General features: G+C 47.3%; 1 protein-coding gene across 46 annotated transcripts in view; it reads left to right on the top strand.

Moving 5' to 3' along the window:
- The window catches only part of NUPR2 (nuclear protein 2, transcriptional regulator), a 92,705-nt gene that overhangs the window by 72,337 nt on the left and 7,506 nt on the right, over nt 1–12,862 (top strand). For 20 of the 46 annotated variants that reach the window (XR_012432391.1, XR_010585625.2, XR_012432434.1 and 17 more), the window contains one exon: nt 8,044–8,154. The gene's annotated coding sequence lies outside the window, so the exon portion shown is untranslated. Of the gene's footprint in view, nt 1–5,995; nt 6,176–6,457; nt 6,588–8,043; nt 8,175–12,388; nt 12,511–12,862 lie in introns of those variants that run through there. The other 26 variants (XR_012432405.1, XR_012432406.1, XR_012432394.1 and 23 more) reach the window with 7 other exon arrangements.

The raw sequence follows: 12,862 nt of genomic DNA, 5'->3' as shown, positions 1-12,862 counted from the left end.
CCTTTTTTCTTAGCACATCTATTCTTTTTCCTGTTTAGCGTCACTTTTTTACAAGCACATGACACTGGCTTATCAGCATCTGATGTGGTTTGGATCTGTGTCCCTGCCCAAATCTCATGTCGAATTGTAATCCTCAGTGTTGAAGAAGGGGCCTCGTGGGAGGGGATTGGATCGTGTGGGTGGATTTCCCGCTTGCTGTTCTTGTGATAGTGAGTTCTCACGAGATCTGGTTATTTAAAAGTGTGTAGCACCTCCTCCTTCACTTTCTTCCTCCTGCTCTGGTCATGTGAAAGATATGCCTGCTTCCTCTTCACCTTTCATTATGATTGTAAGTTTCCTGAGGCCTCCCCAGTTATTTTTCGTGTACAGCCTGTGGAACCATGAGCCAGTTTTTGTTTTGTTTTGTTTTTTTTTTTTTTTTTTTTTTTTTTGAGACGGAGTCTTGCTCTGTCACCCAGGCTGGAGTGCAGTGGCCGGATCTCAGCTCACTGCAAGCTCCGCCTCCCGGGTTTACGCCATTCTCCTGCCTCAGCCTCCCGAGTAGCTGGGACTACAGGCGCCCGCCACCTCGCCCGGCTAGTTTTTTGTATTTTTTAGTAGAGACGGGGTTTCACCATGTTAGCCAAGATGGTCTCGATCTCCTGACCTCGTGATCCGCCCGTCTCGGCCTCCCAAAGTGCTGGGATTACAGGCTTGAGCCACCGCGCCCGGCCCACCATGAGCCAATTAAACCTCTTTTCTTTATATCAATTAACCAGTCTCAGGTAGTTCTTGATAGCAGTGCGAGAACGGACTAGTGCATCTCATTAGCTCATCTGACTCATGGGTCTTTCCAGGAACAACTCTTTGCAATGGGTAATAATACATCTTCCCATGTCTTTTAAGGTCAATGATTCCAGAATGTATTCATATGCAATTATTAATGTCATAATGATACTTTGAGGCTGTGCAGTTTACAAGGCTCTGTCTTTTACAATCTCATTTAACAAAAAACTACCTAGGAAAAAATACAAGAATTCTACTTTTGAAAAAGAGTAATGAACTCTAATTACTAATGCCCTGTCCAGCCCCAGGACATGTGACTCCAAAAATCAGTGAAATTGTACTTCCCAATTGAGCATTCTGAAATCCAGGTAACATGATACCAGGATTCTAAAAGCCTTCATCTCCATGACACAGTCTTCATTAGAGCACGAAGAGAGTTCTACAAAAATAGTGATTTCCAAACTGCATGGGCAGCCTCTATTAGGAATTAGAATGTGTCTACACTGACCTTTCCCAAAGACCTATAATTTGCATTCAAATAATGGTATCAGATTGGAGACAGGATGAGGTGTTAAATAGAGTCAAGGAAACCAAGTTCAGAAAGTGGACAAGTTGCATGTTTTACAATAGGGATAAAGCTCCTCAATCTTGAATTTGACTTCTTATTCACTACCTGGAGTTCAGTGTAGAATATGAGAAGAATGGATTAAATCAAGTAGAAACCTGGAAAATGTGGACTTCTTCGGAAGTTAAGAGCACAACCATTCGTGGCATGCTTCTCCTTCAAATGGGAAGGAAGTCAGATGGAGACAGAAAGCCTGGAGTTGCAGTCAGAAAAGAGGAATTTAAATTCCCAACTCTGTCACTTAGTGGTGGCCACTTTGGGCAAACCATTTCTTCCCTTTTGCTCGACATACATTCTTTCTGTAAAACAGGAATGATTCCCTGCTTGCTGGGCTTTTCCTGAGATGTCAGGGTCCCTGGCACCTAATCTAGTGGTTTTCAAACTTGGTCTCCAGACTGGCAGCATTGGCATCAACCTGGAACTGGTTAGAAATGCAGATTCTCAGGCCCTTTTCCAATTCTATTGAATCAGAAACGCTGGAGATGGGACCCAATAATCTGTTTCAACAAGCTCTCCAGGGGATTCTAGTGTATGCTAACATTTGAGAACCTGACTTAATATAATATCAGTAAACATTTATTTTATTTTATTTTATTTTATATTCAGGGGGTACATGTGCACATTTCTTCCATGGGAATATTACATGATGCTGAAGTTTGGGTTTCTGTTGATCCAGTCACAAAGAGTGAATATAGTACCCAACATGTAGTTTTGCAACCCCTTCACTTCTCTCTCCCTCCCGTCCTTTGGAGTCTCCAGCGTCCATCATTCCCGTCTTTGCGTCTATGTATACCTAGTGAATAGCTCCCACTTATAAATGAGAACAGGCAGCATTCAGTTTTCTGTTTCTGCATTAATTCCTTTAGGGTAATGGCCTTCAACTGTATCTGTGTTGCTACAACAGACATGATTTCATGCTTTTTTTATGGCTGCATAGTATTCTATGGTTTATACGTATCACATTTTCTTTATGCAGTCCACTGTTGATGAGCACCTACGTTGGTTCTAGGTCTTTGCTATTGTGAATATGGTTGTAAAGAACGTACAGATGCAGGTGTCTTTTGGTAGAATAATTTATTTTCCTTCGGGCATATACCCAGTCACGGGATTGCTGGGTCAAAAGGTACTTCTACTTTTAGTCCTTTGAGTAATCTCCAAACTGTTTTCCACAGGGGCTGAACTAATTTACATTCCCACCAACAGTGTATAAGTAGGTTTTTTTTTTTTTTTTCCTACACAACCTTGCCATTATCTGGTGGAGTTTTTTGACTTTTTATTAATAGCCATTCTTACTGGTGTGCTGTGGTATCTCATTGTAGTTTTGATTTGCAAAATGACTGATGATGTTGAGCATTTTTTCATGTTTGTTAGCCACTTGTATGTCTTCTTTTGAAAAGTATCTGTTTATGTCCTTTGCTCCCTTTTTAATGGGGTTAACTGGGGTTTTTTTTCTTGTTGATGTGTATAAGTTTCTTATAGAATCTGAGTATCAGTCCTTTGTCAGATGCATAATTTGCAAATATTGTCTCCCATTCTGTCAGTTGTCTGTTTACTCTGTTGATAGTTTCTTGTGCTGTGCAGAAGCTTTTAATTAGGTCCCAGTTGTCAAGTTTTGTTTTGTTGCATTTGCTTTTGAGGTCAGTAAATGAGTCTGCATATGAAGCACTGGATCACATCTGTGGTCACTTTCCCACTAGCACACAGCTTTTGCTCTCTGCCACTGGGGATATAGGACTCTCCAAAGTTACACTCCTGTAGGAGGACCTGTCACAATGGCCCACATTCAGAGGCTACTATTACCAAGGGTACTAGTGGTTTACCAGCAAAGGCATGAGCAGGGTCATATACAATCCCTGATCCAGGGAGGTGTGAAAGTAGCTGAATCAGCTCTGCATGGCTTGATTGTGCTGAGCCGTTCTTCATCCTCACTAGCAATGTCACAAAGCAGAATACATGCCAGTCAACTCCTTGTTCTATTATATATGGGCCCTACAAGGAGTATACACTCTGCTGGGTCCCCAGCAGCCTCCTTTCTGATATAGGTTGTGTCTGTCTAATACTTTCTGCCCCACCTCTGACCCTTTAAATCAAGGCAAAAGTCAGGTATCAAGGGTGACCAACCATCCCAGTTTGCCCAGGACTGAGGGATTTCCCAGGAGATGAGTTTTTCAGTGCTAAAACCAGGGATGTCCCAGGCAAAACAAAACAGTTGGCCAGGCCGGGCGCGGTGGCTCATGCCCGTAATCCCAGGACTTTGGGAGGCCAAGGCCCGTGGATCACTTGAGGTCAGGAGTTCGAGACCAGCCTGGCCAACATGGTGAAACTCCATCTCTACTAAAAATACGAAAAATTAGCTGGGTGTAGTGGTGCATGCCTGTAACCCCAACTACTCTGGAGGCTGAGGCTGGAGAATTGCTTGAACCTGAGAGGCAGAAGTTGCAGTGAGCCAATATGGAACCACTGCAGTCCAGTCTGGGTGACAGAGTGGGACCCTGTCTCAAAAAAACAAAACAAAACAAAAAACAGTTGGCTATCCTACAGAGAGATAGCACACACTGCAGACAGGCTTCTTGAGAGATGTTTACCACACTCATCCCTGAGAAGGAGCAGGGAACCCTCTGAGAAGCCTGCTGGGCCCCCCAAGTATGGAAATAAAGGAAAATCTTGAGTTCCTTTAAGGGAAATTCCAGGCGCCTAGCTAGCCCTGAGAAGTGAGCAACCTAATAAGGAAGAAGAAACCCAGGCCCCACCAAACAGATCTGCTGGTGTGTAGACCTCAGATAAGGGGGAGCTGAGGACCGAACGTTTGCTGCTACTCTTTGTTCTAAATTTCTTCCTGCAGGGCCTAGAGGAAGTCACAACCACAGGCCAGGCTTTAACGTTCCTTTCTGCTGACCCCAAGTTTTTAGACAAAGCTTCACTTCCTTAACCAATCACAAATCAGAGTCTTTGAATCCACCTCTGGCCTGCAAGACTCTCCACTTCAAAATATCCTGCCTTTTTGGGCCAAATCAAAGTATAGCCTCCATGTATTGGTTTACAATTTTATCTGCAATTTCTACTTTCCTGAAATTTACCCGCCTTTAAAAATCCTTGCTTACAAGCCATCGGGAGGTCATGTCTTAAGTGTGAGCTGCCCAATTCTCCTTGCTTGGTGCCCTGCAAATAAATGCCCTCCTTTCTCCTGCTGCCAAACCTCGATGTGGATGTTTGGCTTTACTGCACTGGGTGAGGGGAGCCAGTTCGATTTGGTAACATCCTGAGTCTTCTCTGATCCAGACACATTTACTGACCAGAGCCCTGTCTTAGTCTTTGATTTCAAGCCTGTTTCTATTAATAGTTTTCTGGACCTGATGACTGTACTCTGTCTCACTGAGGTTTGACCATTGGTTTCCCCTACTACATTTTGAGTAGATCCACATCTCTGATTCTCACAGATGGTCTCTAAGAAAGCAATCCTGGCCGGGCGCGGTGGCTCAAGCCTGTAATCCCAGCACTTTGGGAGGCCGAGACGGATGGATCACGAGGTCAGGAGATCGAGACCATCCTGGCTAACACGGTGAAACCCCGTCTCTACTAAAAAATACAAAAAATAGCCGGGCGAAGTGGCGGGCGCCTGTAGTTCAGCTACTTGGGAGGCTGAGGCAGGAGAATGGCGTAAACCCGGGAGGCGGAGCTTGCAGTGAGCTGAGATCCGGCCACTGCACTCCAGCCTGGGTGACAGCGCGAGACTCCGTCTCAAAAAAAAAAAAAAAAGAAAGAAAGCAATCCTGGGCCGGGCGCAGTGGCTCAAGCCTGTAATCCCAGCACTTTGGGAGGCCGAGACGGGCGGATCACGAGGTCAGGAGATCGAGACCATCCTGGCTAACACAGTGAAACCCCGTCTCTACTAAAAATACAAGAAAATTAGCCGGGCGAGGTGGCGGGCGCCTGTAGTCCCAGCTACTCGGGAGGCTGAGGCAGGAGAATGGCGTGAACCCAGGGGGGCGGAGCTTTCAGTGAGCCGAGATCGCGCCACTGCACTCCAGCCTGGGGCACAGAGCAAGACTACGTCTCAAAAAAAAAAAAAAAAAAAAAACCAATCCTGGCTGGACACGGTGGCTCATGCTTGTAATCCCAGCACTTTGGGAGGCTGAGGTGGGTGGATCGCTTGAGGTCAGGAGTTCAAGACCATCCTGGCCAACATGGTGAAACCCCATCTCTACTAAAAATACAAAAATTAGCTGGCCATGGTGGCATAGGCCTGTAATCCCAGCTACTGTGGTGCTGAGGCAAGAGAATCTCTTGAACCACGTTGGCCCGGCTCATCTCGAACTCCTGACCTCAGGGAATCTACCCACCTCGGCCTCCCAAAGTGTTGGGGTTACAGGTTTGAGGCACTATGCCTGCCCACCTCTTGACTTTTTTAGTTATTGTATTATTTTAATCTTGAGTAAATAAATGCTAGCTGAAATGATGCAGTTCAGGAAAATCTGCTTCTGTTACTAAAAAAAAAAAAAAAAAATTCTTACAAGTCCAATAAGGTTACGCTAATGTTTATGTTTGGAAAATATTACCTCTTCTGCCAGGTGCATCATTATTGTTCCTGCCCCTCCTCTCTGGCAGGACTTTGGAGGCCGAGGTGGATCACCTGAGGTCGGGAGTTCGAGACCAGCCTGACCAACATGGAGAAACCTGTCTCTACTAAAAATACAAAATTAGCTGTGCGTGGTGATGCATGCCTATAATCCCAGCTACTCGGGAGGCTGAGGCAGAATTGCTTGAACCTGGGAGGTGGAGGTTGTGGTAAGCCGAGATCGCAGCATTGCACTCCAGCCTGGGCAATAAGAGCGAAACTCCGTCTCAGAAAATAAATAAATAAAAATAAATAAATAAATAAAGATTTCTTAAAATGATATTTTCTGTATTTTATAGATGTGAGTGTGAGTAGCAATCTTAATAGGACGTTACCTGATACTTGTGGGACTAGAAGATGACAGTGGCAGTTGATTTGATCCAGATGTCTCTAACTCTTTTTTTGTTTTGTTTTGTTTTGCCTTTTTTTTTTTTTTTTTTTTTTTTTTGGAGACAGAGCCTTGCTCTGTCGCCCAGGCTGGAGTTCAGTGGCACTATCTTGCTATCTTGGCTTACTGCAACCTCTACCTCCGGGGTTCAAGAAATTCGCCTGGCTCAGCCTCCCAAGTAGCTGGGATTACAGGTGAGTACCCAGCTAATTTTTGTATTTTTAGTAGGGACGGAGTTTCACCATGTTGGCCAGGCTGGTTTCAAACCCCTGACTTCAGATGATCTGCCTGCCTCGGCCTTGCACCTGGCCCAGATATCTCTAATTCTAACATGAGGTATATTGGAGGATCATAACAGAGTGAGTTGCTGGTGTATCCACAAGGAACTGAGCATGGAACTCTCATGACAGCTGCCCTGAGTAGTGTGTGTGTGCTGTGCTTGAATATCTCACTGCTCATTTATACACAGGCTTTCTGGTGACTGAGTCAACAGTATCTGTTTCATAAGTAATGTAGCCTTATTTATTTATTTGAGACAGGGTCTTGCTCTGTAACCCAGGCTGAAGTGCAGTGGTGCGATCTCGGCTCACCACAACTTCCTCCTCCCAGGTTCAACCGATTCTTCTGCCTCAGCCTCCCGAGTAGCTGGGATTACAGGTGCCACCACGACTGGCTAATTTTTGTTTCTTGTTTTTGTTTGTTTTTTGAGATGGAGTTTTGCTCTTGTTGCCCAGGCTGGAGTGCAGTGGCGCAATCTTGGCTCACCACAACTTCTGCCTCCCGGGTTCAAGCGATTATCCTGCCTTAGCCTCTCCAGTAGCTGGGATTATAGGCATGCGCCACCACTCCTGGCTAATTTTGTATTTTTAGTAGAGATGGGGATTTCTCCATGTTGGTCAGGCTGGTCTCAAACTCCCGACCTCAGGTGTTCCACTTGCCTCGGCCTCCCAAAGTGCTGGGATTGCAGGCACGAGCCACTGCACCCAGCCTAATTTTTATACTTTTGGTAGAGATGGGGTTTTACCATGTTGGCCAGGCTGGCTCAAATTTCTGACCTCAAGTGGTCCGCCTGCCTCGGCCTTCCCGAGTGTTGGAATTACAGGCGTGAGCCACCACGCCCAGGCAGCCCTATTTCTTTAAACCTATATATTTTGCACTTGTTAAAAGTATTTGTATATACAATTATCCAGCTTCCTTTGTTTATGTATGCTTGAATTTTGTATAAGCTTAAACATTTTTTCCAATCTAAGCTTCATTTTATCCCCTTTCTTCTACATTTGTATAACTTTAGGTGACTGACTGTTTAAAGTTTTTTCTCAAAAGGCTTAAAATAGAATATAGTTCTTGGCATCAACTTGAAAGTTATTTGAGGAGAAGGGAAGATTTATAATGATGACTCAAATGAAGCAAACTAAAAAGTAGTGAAGCAAGACAGAGGAAAAAGCAGTATTCACTTGAGCACATCCCAAAAGAATAACATTTCAAATGTAACTAGAAAAAAGTATGCTGAAGTTCACAATACAGAAATAATTATTAATACTCAAAATAGCTTTAAACCTCCACTCAACTTTTGAATGTTGGGAATTGACCCGGAGGTGGCTGTAACTCTAAGATGGTTCCTTTAGTAATGACCATTTTTTCTTTTTCAAGATGATGATTATTCCCCACCTTCTAAGAGACCAAAGACCATTGAGACACCACAGCCACCACTCTTGGAACCTGCCAATGCTGGGCAACGGAAAGTGAGGGAGTTCAACTCTGGTAAGTTCTCAGCGAAATCCACGACCTTTTCCTTCATCTTCTGGACTGTCAATGTGACTGATGAAAGTTACAGCATGCTCTGGAGGGGAAAATGCTTTAAAATGTATTACTACATTGTAATCTTACCTTTGTAAAGCCAGGAGCATTTTGAAAGTCCCATTACAGACATTGTTTAAATATAGTTTGTATTTACCAAAGCATAGGACATTGTATCATCTCATAGTAATTAGTTAGTTGGCTCAAAATTAGTGCTAATGACTTAGTAATTCAATAATTTCTCTTAGCTTTAAAACCTTCTTTATTTCAGAACTATTTCACCTCTTGGTTTTTGTTTTTGCTGTGTATCACTGCCTGCCAGCTGCTAATCTCTTAACTCCCAGTGGATCATGTGTCCTGTGAAGGGACTGAACGAGATATTAGTGGCAAATTATGTTGATGATTTGTATTTTGAATAGATCATTAAGCTTGTATACATTTTGAAAATGGTATTTTAATATTTTACTGTGTCACAGTCACAATGATTGGATATCTGTTGAATTTATATGTACATTAAGTTGTTATATGTTTATGTTCTTTAGCATTCTAACTTGCAACCGTATATCTGTTAAGTGGTTTTTTTTGTTTTTTGTTTTTTTGTTTCTTGTTGTTGTTCAAGATCAGACTCTGATTCATTGAGCCATCTGTTTGATGCCAAGTTAAGTGGCCCAGGCTCTGTGTAGGGGGTGAGGTTGAAGCAGGAAAAAGGGTAATGAGGGGCAAGGGTGCCAAGAATAGGTTGGAATACCTGGGGGTTCTCTGAGGCTCCCCAAGTTTTCCTGGCCCTGGCCAGCTGTGTTGCTGACCTGGGCATCTGATGAGCCTGCAAGGGTGACTCCCGAGAGGTGGGTGGTCCAGGGGCTAGGGCAGGAACTTTGGAGTCACGCTGTTGGCTTTGAATCTAGATTCCTACACTTGGTAGCTGTGACCTCTCCATGCCTCAGTGACCTGGAGAACTGAACTCTGTCTGAGCCAGGTTCCATCCAGGCACTGCGGATCTATCCCGAGGGAAACTGCCTCAGGTTGCTCACTGTTCACTGCCAGCCTTATGCAATAGATCATTAAGTCTCAAGGGCTTTCCCAAGCAGACCCTTGTCTCCTTCAAGGCTCTCATAATCCAGTGGAGGAGGCAAAACTCATCTGCCTCTGTCCCTCTGGGCGCACCTCATGCCAGGTGCATCTGTGGACACGGGCCGTGCTCCTGGGCTTCCAAAGTTGGAGAATGTTGCCAGGCTCAGGTGGGTACATCAGAGCAGCTGCTGCCCTCCGGACACAGTAACAAAAAACACTCTTGGCCTGCCGGGCGCAGTGGCTCATGCCTGTAATCCCAGCACTTTGGGAAGCCAAGGCGGGCAGATCACCTGAGGTCAGGAGTTCGAAACCAGCCTGACCAACATAGGAAACCCTGTCTCCAGTAAAAATACAAAAATTAGCTAGGTGTGGTGTCAGGCGCCTGTGATCCCAGCTATTCAGGAGGCTGAGGCAGAAGAATCGCTTGAATCAGGGAGGCAAAGCTTGCAGTGAGCCGAGATCATGTCACTGCCCTCCAGCCTGGGCGACAGAGTGAGACTCTGTCTCAAAAAAACAAAAAACAAACAAACAAAACACTCTGGGCCTGGAGCCCTGGTCTGGGGCATTGGGTGAGGCTCTTGCACTTCTCTGAGCCTGTTTCCCCATATGGAAAGTGCACTGATTCTATCTCCCTGTGGGCACTGACAGCTCAGTGTTAGTTTGAGAGCCGGCATCTGGGGTTTGGTCTATAATTCCCCTTTAGCCCCAGAGCTGGGGGGATCCAGGGACTTTGTCAGGATACCCTAGGCATCAGGCTAGCTTCCTGCCCCTGGCTTGGGCTCAGCATCTGAAGTAGTCTGGGCAGCAGGTGGTCCTGGTGGGGGTTGGGGCTTTTCCCCAGACTGAGGTCACACCCAGAGCCAGAAATCTTGGTGCCTGCTCTGGGCTAAGAATGCTCCTGGCCCCCAGGGTGCAGGTAACTGCCCACCTTACCTGGTTTCTGCCTTCCAGGGCCAATCTTCAGACTTCGGGACTTCTCAGCCCACCCCACCTCCCTCTCTGGCCAGCCTTGAACCCTTGTGGGTCCAGCACATTTTCCAGGCTGTCTCCTGGTTGTCCTTCTGCCTCGAGGCCTGGCTCATGCTGCTCCCCCTCCCACTCACCAAGACCCGCAAGGACCACTCCACACCCAGCTCAGCCCCATCCCCTCAGATAGTCCTTTCTCTTTCCTCAGGTGGCCAGGTGCATATCTTGGTGTGAGGACCTTCACTGCACCTGGGAATGCCTACTGGTCACCTCGGTGACAGAGACCAAGGCATTCACTCATTTACTTGATATGACTGCCCTGGTTCACTGTCTACATGGCCAGGGAAGAAGTCAGTAATAGGCTTTTCACTTGCTGCAAGGACCAGTTCTCCTGGCCCCACGGTCTAGGGATGGAGGACGCTACAGGAGACGTACCCCTCGCTTCCCAGCTGAGGACTGTGGGTCATCTCACAGGGTGATTTCACAGTCCCCACATGCCCCACCCCCTCAGCTCTGCAAATACCAAGCAACACAGCCTGCGTAGGGGACAGTGGGCTCAGGAGTGCCCAGATAGTCCCCAGAATGCCCTTAGCAGGCCCCTCACCTAGCTGCCCCCACAGCTCTGTAACAAGAGTTCTAATCTTTTTTGAGTGTGGAGCCTGCTGAGAGTAAGAGCTGTGGACCGTTTTCCCAGAAACGCATGTGCACGCTCTCAAAACAAAACCTTACATTGTTTCAGGGGTCTCAACCTTTCTAAGGGCCCAGTCATTGTACCCCTGGACCTGAGGGTGAGAAACCTTGCCTCAGTTCTTCCCCAGTTGATCAACCCAGGAGTAAAGGGAAGAGAGGCCGGAAAGCAGAACCCATGGGAAGAGACCCCTCCTGGAGTTGGAGGCCCACTCCCTCCTGGCCTGCCTGTCCTCTGTCCAGAACTGCTCCCTGCTCTGCCCCACTCCTGGGGCCATGGCTATAGGGGTCTGCGTTCTGATACAGGCCCCAGCGGCAACCCTGGGCACAAAGTGGGCAGACTCGCCTGGAGGGGATCAGAGTAACATGGCAGGAAGTGAGGGGGAAAGCCACCCTGGAACCGCGCCTCTCTGCCCCCTGACGTCACTGGGTGCACTCCTCCCTCCGCTCACTCAGGCAGTGGCATGAGTTCCATTGGAACGCTGTCCTGCTCCCTCTGCTGCCTCTTTCTAGTCTTGGGGCTACCATAATACTTTCCCTTCCCCAGCCCTGCCAACCCCGTGGGACATTGGGCTTCTCTCTCACAGGGCCCTGGGGACAGGCCCGTCCTGTATCATCCCCACAGGGAGACCGTTTTTCTCTCCAGGGCCTGGGGAGCAGCCCGGTTCCATGAGTGAAACGCAGATCTGAACCATACCAAGCTGGGGTTGGGGTCCACACTCTCCTCTACTGAGAAGGAGCTAGGGATTCCAGCTAGGTGAGAGGGAGAGTGGGCAGAGCCAGACCAGACCAGGACTGATCCCCTGGAAAAAGCCTGCCATCAAAGGCCTTGGCGAGTGCTGGGTGCGGTGGCTCACTCCTGTAATCCCAGCAGTTTGGGAGGCTGAGACAGGTGGATCACTTGAGGTGAGGAGTTCGAGTCCAGACTGGGCGACATCACAAAACCCCATCTCCTCTAGGCATGCTACACTCCTGTAATCCCAGCTACGCGGGAGGCTGAGGCAAGAGAATCGCTTGAACTGGGGAGGCAGAGGTTGAAGTGAGCTGAGATCTTGCCACTGCACTCCATTCTGAGAGACAGAGTGAGAGTGAAACTGTGTAACGAAAATGGCCTTGCCAGAGGGGCCGGCCCAGCAGTGCCTTCCCTTGGGTTTCTCCTGGGTAGGCCTCTGCATGAGGAGATGCTTCTTTCTGCCTGTTCACGGCCCACAGCAAAGGAAAGTCTGCTTCTAGGGGTTGGGTGGAAGACAGCTGACAGAACTGGAAACCTTCTTCCGATCGGTTGTTTTTTGCCTTTTTTTTTTTTAAAGACAGATTCTCCCTCTGTCACCCAGGCTGGAGTGCAGTGGTGCAATCTCGGCTCACTGCAACCTTCACCCCCGGGGTTCAAGCAATTCCCATGTCTCAGCCCCCTGAGCAGCTGAGATTACAGGCATGTGCCACCATGCCCGGCTAATTTTTGTATTCTTTGCAGAGGCAGGGTTTCACCATGTTGGCCAGGCTGGTCTCAAACTCCTGACCTCAAGTCATCTGCCCACCTTGGCCTCAGAAAGTGCTGGGAATACAGGCATGAGCCACCACTCCCCGCCCCTTCAGGTGGGTTTTGAGGCTTCACTACAATACTAGTTTCTAGTTGCTGCTGCAACAAATTACCACACACTTAGTTGCTTAAAACAACACAGATGTATTCCCTTAGAGTTCTGAAGGTCAGAATTCTAGTCAGTCCCACTGAGTCAAGGTGGGAGCAGGTTTGGTGCCTTACAAGGCTCTCCGGGAGAATCCATTTCCTGGCCCTGGGGGCGCCTTCACTCCTCAGCTTTTGCTGCCCTTTTTGAATGACTCGTGTTTCCTGCTTCTATCACTACACCTCCCACCCTCTCCATCACCTGCTTTTCTCTTATAAGGATCCTGGTGAGTACATCAACCCTGCAGGGACAAGCTGGGATAA

Source organism: Macaca fascicularis, chromosome 3 (assembly GCF_037993035.2).
Source record: "Macaca fascicularis isolate 582-1 chromosome 3, T2T-MFA8v1.1".
Classification (NCBI taxonomy): Eukaryota; Metazoa; Chordata; class Mammalia; order Primates; family Cercopithecidae; genus Macaca; species Macaca fascicularis.
This window is presented reverse-complemented; position numbering and strand designations above follow the sequence as displayed.